Genomic DNA, 7,580 nt, shown 5'->3' with positions numbered 1-7,580 from the left:
TGGACAGAATTGTCACTGGTGATGAAAAATAGATTCTATATGCAAATATTAAATGCCAAAAACAATGGATCAGTCCTAGACAAAAACCACTTCCATCCCCAAAACCTGGACTCCATCCGCATAAAGTGATGCTTTGCATTTGGTGGGACATCAAAGGAGTAATTCATTTCAAAGTCCTCAATACACAGCGAACTGTCAATGTAGAGATCTATAGTCAGCACCTGGAAAGTTTATATGAAACTCTTCATCAGAAACGCCATTCACTCGTCAATCGGAAAGGTGTTCCTCTTCTCCACGACAATGCACGTCCACATGTGGCACGTTTGATGCAACACAAGATTATGGAGCTGGGTCGGGAAGTTCTCCCCCACCCACCATATTCTCCAGATATAGCACCATCAGATTACCATCTTTTTCGTTCACTGCAACACCATCTCAATGGGAAAACGTATGCAAATTTGGAAGGTGTTAAAGAGGACATCGACATGTTTTTTTTTTGCTTCAAAGCCAAGTGACTTCTTTAATCAGGACATTAACAACCCGATTGTAAGATGGAAAAGCACCATCGATAAAAATGGAGACTGTTTCATTTAATAAATGTTTTGTTTTAAAATACTAGTTGTTCGAGTTTTCTCATCTAAAAAAAGCGACATTAATTTGTTGAAGACCTAATAGTTGTGACAAACAATGTTTAAGGTTTGTAAAGAGATTGCTTTCGTGGCTTGGGAAGGCCTACAGAAAGAGGAATATCCGATAATGTTTAATATGAGTAGCACGTTTAAGAAGTATATCGGATTAGAGGCGAATCGTTTGAAGCAGAAACAGAGAACTATACGTAGTTCACATATATATGGAACACTGCCTCGATCTTGTAATTACTTGGTGTTTAGTATCTTACTGCATGGCGATTATTGTACAGAAAGACACTGTCCAGTGGGCCGGGAGTGTCTGAATGATTAGCGAGCCGGACTATGAACTTAAGGGTCCTTGCATAGCATCTCATTACTGCAAAATTGCGCGCCACACCTTGGGATTATGTGTGTATTATATGAGTGAAGAGAAATGACTCTATCGAATCATAGTAACCCTAGAGTTGGCGTTGCGTGCTGTTGACTTGCTGCTAATCATGTGTATACTTACACTGCCAAACAAATATTACCTAACAAAAACAACATTTTAAGGAAACCGTAATTAACATTAGTTAATCCCATAGCTTCTGATATCTTTTTATATAGCCCACGCCAAATATGCAAAGAAAAACCATAAACTTTTGTAAAATAATGTAACAACCACTAATACATTAAAATGTCTATCCAGTACTTTTAAATCATTTTTTTAGAGCAGACTGTTGTGGATCTACACTTCCTTAGTAAGTAAAGTAATATTAGCTCTGAATTGAAAAGGTATTTCAATATTGTTTTAAGTAGTAGTCCCATCCACAACTGCAAGAAAGTTTTAAAAGTTTCAATCATCATTAGAGAAAACGAGAGGCAATACATGACACGCCACATGTCTGGGTGACAGATCAAATTTCTAAGTTGTTGAACCTTCTGGTAAGTCGTCATTAATTGCTTAAGGTTCGCATTACATATTCCAACACCTAACTAACCACTACTCAATCAATGATGCTTTGTTGTGATTTATTCATGTGCAGAAGAAAAAGGAAAAGTGTTCTATAAGAAACGTTTTCTCAAATAAATCATAACTGTAATTCAACTATTTCTATATTTTGGAAAATTTAATTTAGTAGTTGAGATATAAAAATTAAAAACGTACAGGAATTTAATATTTTGATCTAAGTCGTATGTGAGGTTTTCATAAAATAAACTAAAACATACTACTTATTATACTGCATTCAAAAATACAAATACTACAAAGGAAAACTCAGATATATTTACTTCAACGCAAGCTTCCCCGCATTACTCGCTTCACAAGCTTACAAAGAAAGGGTCAAATGCTAAAAAACGCTATTCTCTCATATGATATAACATAGGACTAAACAGGATTATAATATTATTCTTATAAAATGGAAATTGAGTTGGTTAAAATACGCCAGGTAAAACAATTTTTTATTTGTTTAATTATTCTCGTCAAACGCTATAAAATGAATATAATATTTAAATGCCCACTCTAGTTCGAATACCTCAAATCAAAACATGCTCTTTGAAAAACACCGTTATAAGTAACATCTTTACAACCAACAATAAAGAAATGCATTTGTTTTTATACGAACAAATCCTGAAAGAAACATGTATCCATTTTAGTTTCTCATCACAGTATAGGAGTCAAGTATTTAATAATGATTTTTCAGTTAAAGACAGTTCTTAACACAAAGTATAAATGTGAACGATCAATACTATGCGTTTTTTCAATTAGCAGAATATTTAAAGAAGATTTGTGAGATGCTATTTTAAATTATTCTTGTGTAAATGAAGCAAATATCTAGATTTTTACTGTATTTACTGGCAGAAAACTGCCTACTTTCTCTTGGTTTTGTGTATAGCAGATACTCCACGGTTCTTGATATTAAAGACATGCTACTGCTTATTTCTCTACAGCTTAATGAACTCTGCAGCTTATATGCCAAGGGTTATTATGCTGAATTCCGCACAGTAAGCAAACACATACTTGTTGAGCCATAGACCTCACATTGGAGGCTGCGTTTGGTGGTGGAAGTAACTGTATTTGTACAAGATAATCCATAACATTCAGCAAGAAAGAAAGATTCTACCTGCAGATGGAATTCAATATTTTTATGTACTGAAGAGTAAACCTAAAACATTTATATATTTTTTATACATTCGCATAAGGAGGCGACTGAAAAAACGATCTTCGATTCGAAAAATAAAAAGCATCAAAATATAGCTTGTGAACATATTTCTAGCTATTGCTTGTTCGATATGATGCGTCGAAATTATTATTATTTGATAATAACCTCGTCTTTGTCTGTCATATCTTATACATAGAAAACGATGATTCATGCTTAGTCAAAATGCTTTGGAAACTTACCAAAACATCTACCTTTCCATAAGAGCTAACATCAAGATATTACAAATTTTGAGTAGTGTAAAGAAGAAAGAGATATGTTTTGGCTATTATCATGTAGGTTATTATTAGAGCAGTATACTGAATAATTGAGGAAAGATATCAATGCGGCATATCTACTGTACTAAACGGGCTTTAGCCTGAGAGTTGGCAGTGATTGTGCGTGACTAGCTATCTTCTCTCTAGTGTATCAGTCCAAAATTAGGGACGGTTACGCCCACATAGTCCTTTGTATATATTTGCGCATAGGGTTGAAACAAACAAGCTAAACAGCTTAAAGCACAAAATATTACTTCTCTTCTCAAAAGTTCATTACTGGGACAGCGGTAAGTCTACGGATTTACAACGTTAAAATCAGGGATTCGATTCCCCTCGGTGAACACAGCAGATAGCTCGATGTGGCTTTGCTATAAAACATACACACACTCTTCCTAAAACACGAATTGTTGCTCAAATTTAATGTCGAGACAGAAACATAAAAAAATATAACCAAAAACCTTATGATTCGCATAAACATTTATCGTTCAGCCGTACTTTTAAACAAGTATGTATAAAGAGAGACTGACAGAAAGAAATTATTTATAATAAAATTTTATGTCGAAGTACAACGCCGAATAATTAGGATATAGGATGTGTAGTAAATGTTTAATTGATGTATGTAATGATATATACCACACAGAGAAGATTTTTTAATATCTTTTTAAGACTTTTACTGCTATTATACAGTTTATTAATAACGAAAATTTTCAAGTGGCTCACAGACTATGACCAGATTTTAAAAAAGGCATATGGATGTTTCACTTAGGTAAGAAGGACAATAAGAGCAGGCTGATGCAAATTGACTATCAGTGTTCAAAATGTTCCCAGTAGAATGTTGAACCGTTTTCAAGCTGATAATGCAGTTGCCTAGACTATAGGAAAAGACAGACCATCATCCACAACACAGGCATACGACTGATGCCTATCAGTTGTGGTTTTCTGCAACAGTAGGGGTGCCTAATTGAATCAAATGTCCGCAGCCGCGAATGGACGCCATGTCAGTATATAAGGCTGGCCCGTATGCCGGACAACATGGCACAAAACAGGTCATCTAAAATGATGCCAAGAACAAACCAGTGAACCAACGACACGTAGAACAACATTCTTTTTACAGATGTGTCACTGTTCATCTTCCAGCCACATAAGAAGCGTATACTAATTTAGAAATAATATGGAAAACGATTCAATTATTATATTACAGTAATGCCATGCATGTGGCGGTGGAGAAAGTATGGTATTGGCGGACATATTGAACTCTACATATTGTGGAATGGAACCATTAATGCCTTATATTATAAGGTTTGTTTGTTTGTTTGTTTGTTTTTTAATTATGCACAAAGCTACACAAGGGCTATCTGTGCTCTGCCCACCACGGGTATCGAAACCCGGTTTCTAGCGTTGTAAGTCCGCAGACATACCGCTGTGCCACTGGGGGGCTATATTATAAGGACCACATCATACAATCCAGGACCGTGTCTTTTCACTATATGCTGATGCAGCCGGACCGAACTTTAACCTAATCGAAGACAACGCCCATCATGCTAAATTGATCTACATATCTATTGAAAAAGAGGAAACTGAACAAATGGAGTGACTTAAACTCTCATTGGATTTCATCACCATCAAGCATATAAGGGTATGATCGATTTTCAGACACGCACTAGATTTCACCAAGTGACTCCAGACAATAAAGATATCCTCCAAACAACTTTTCCGGCAACTGTCCATACTAAAGTGAATTGTCTTAAATTTGAAAGATGTAAAATGACCTCTAAGAAATGTTTATCCACGAGAGTAAACTGAATAATTAATGACTTTCATTTAAGATTATATAAAAAACGCCTGATGTGCATAAAAATACCTGAGGAGGTGGTCGACAATATTTTATAACATTGTTTGTGGCCTGTAATAGCTATTCTAAATCATTATTTGATAAAATTCTCTGTGAATCTGCTTATAACTGGCGAACCGCTCGATCGATTAAACCTGGCATAGTCACCGAGAGCTCCACGTGGAGTGACATAATGGGTCGAGGCATTCAGAGTTGCCTCCCACGTTGCTTTGGGGCCCTATATTTCCCCATGAGTTGAACGGGTACGTCTGCTAGTATACTATAAATTCCAATTATCCTTTTATAGTTTTGTATAGTGTAAAAGAGCTGAAAATTTATCTCAGTCAAATTATTTTTATTTTCTACACATCAAATGCATTTTTGGGTCTAAATTTCATGAAATTAACTTCTCACTAAACTAATTGTACAATATTTTAATCATTACTTAATTATCGTGAATAAAATCACTTCAATTTCTTTTAGCAGAAATACCATTTAACCTAAATGACTAAATGTGGAATATTAAAATATTTAATTACATTTAACTCTTCCTAAAGAACGTAGGCTGGGCTGACATAGTGGTTAGTGTGCCAGACTGCGGATAAGAAGGTCCAAAGCTCGAACCACAATATGCCGCTAAACACGTTCCGTTCTTTCAGCTGTGGCTGACGTTATACTCAAAATAGCTATATCTATGTATAGGTGTCAGTGATTGTTTTTCTTCACATAAATAGTTCTAGGTTTCTGACCTAGTCTCTGATCTGACCGTTTAGCCCATACATTACATAATATGTCATTCAGGTTAAAAACACTTAATACTAGTAGCTCCAAAACTATGAAGATAATATACTGTCATTTCTGTTAGACTGTGTTGGAGGAAAACAGTATATTTGTTTTAAGTAGCAATACTTCACATAAATGATTATGACTCTATTATACATGAAGCATTATATAAATATTTAAAACAAGTGTCAATTGTGATCAACAAGAACGATTCCAAGAAAACAAGGTAGTTTTAAACTAGTGCAGTTATTTCAACATTCTAAGTAAAGCTTTCAGCTAAATTAATAATCAAATAAAAATATGGATGTCCATAAATATTCTAGGGTCTAATTATAAGGGGTACTTTGGAGCGCTGTATGTCTGCGGACTTACAACGCTAGGATCCGGGTTTCGATACCCGTGGTGGGCAGATCATAGATAGACCATTATGTAGCTTTGTGCTTGATTACAAACAAAACACAAAAAACATACTTTGGAGCTATAACAATATTATTATAGGCTATATTTTCTAAATTTTGCCGTTAATATTACTGTTTGGTCAGAGGGATACTTGCCGTAACGTGAAAGGCTTGGTTTGATGATGTGAACCTTCTTGAAAGATAAGGAAACACTTAAAGTAACATAAAACGTGAGCTAGGCTAGAGTATATTATTTATTTCCAAGTCTGTTACAATTGGTAATTTATAACTGAACTTTTATTAAATTACAGTTAACATAGTGTTATTTGATTTAGCTTGATTTGTTAGTCATTTTGTTAGTTCAGTGTTGCGATTACAACTGCAGATAAAGAGGGTAATAGTAGATTCACTGATGCATGACTTTTTTGTGCATTTGAGTAATATTAAAATATTAACTCTAACTTTGAAAAATATATTACATAACAATGTTCACAGTATAAACGGTTTGTGCAGATCAAATGATCCCGATGACTGAAAACAAAAGATTTCATCCTTTATACTAAACTATAATAATTTGAACGTCAAAATTTTCAACAACGTGCAGTGCAAATGAATCCAAACTATACCTTTGTATTTTTTCATACTGGTAAAATTCCAAAAATAAAAGTTTAATTTCATGATATCATCCGATGTAAATAAGTTGACGCAATGATATTTCTGGTCACCTACACAGTTTCAGTTTGTCACAACGACTTGTAATAATATGACCTAATACAATAATTATTATGTACATTCAGTATTTGATACAGTGCATATCATATTGGTTACATTCATGAACTGACTTAATACAATGCATTATCGGTACATTCAATAGCTGATAAAGTGCATATCGCTTACATTTATGACTCGATACAATACGTACTTGTACATTCTTGAACTGACCTGATACAAAGCAGTTTGTTTAAACTCATGACCTAATACCTTACATATTGTTTAAATACATGATATGATCTGATACAATGCATTTTGGGTACATTCAAGAGCTGATACAATGCATAGCGTTCAATTTATGACTTGATACAGTGCATATTGTGTATATTCATGATATGACATGATTTAGTTTACTTTCATGCCTTGATTCAATGCACTTTGTACACATTTGTGACTTAATGCGATGTCTGTTGTGTACATCCATGGCCTTACACATTGCATGTTTTGCTTTCAGGACCTGACACATTGCATGTCGTGTACATTCTTGACCTCATACAAACCATGTTATGCTTTCAAGGCCTGACACATTGCATGTTGTGTACATTCATGACCTCATACAAACCATGTTGTGCTTTCACGACCTGACACATTGCTTGGATTAGGTCGTCAAAAAATTAATGCCCCTTTTTTATATGAAAAATCCGGAAAACAAAACATTATTAAATGAAATAATTTCCATTCTTATCGATGATGTTTTTCCATCTTACAATCAG

At 34.4% G+C, this 7,580-nt stretch overlaps 1 protein-coding gene across 5 annotated transcripts in view; it reads right to left on the bottom strand.

The window, feature by feature from the left end:
• The window catches only part of LOC106459010 (high affinity cAMP-specific and IBMX-insensitive 3',5'-cyclic phosphodiesterase 8B-like), a 151,819-nt gene that overhangs the window by 76,669 nt on the left and 67,570 nt on the right, over nt 1-7,580 (bottom strand). The window lies entirely within an intron of this gene.

Source organism: Limulus polyphemus, unplaced genomic scaffold, assembly GCF_000517525.1.
Source record: "Limulus polyphemus unplaced genomic scaffold, Limulus_polyphemus-2.1.2 Scaffold546, whole genome shotgun sequence".
In the NCBI taxonomy this organism is placed as follows: Eukaryota; Metazoa; Arthropoda; class Merostomata; order Xiphosura; family Limulidae; genus Limulus; species Limulus polyphemus.
Note: the sequence above shows the minus strand (reverse complement) of the source record. Positions and strands in the feature narration are given on the sequence as shown.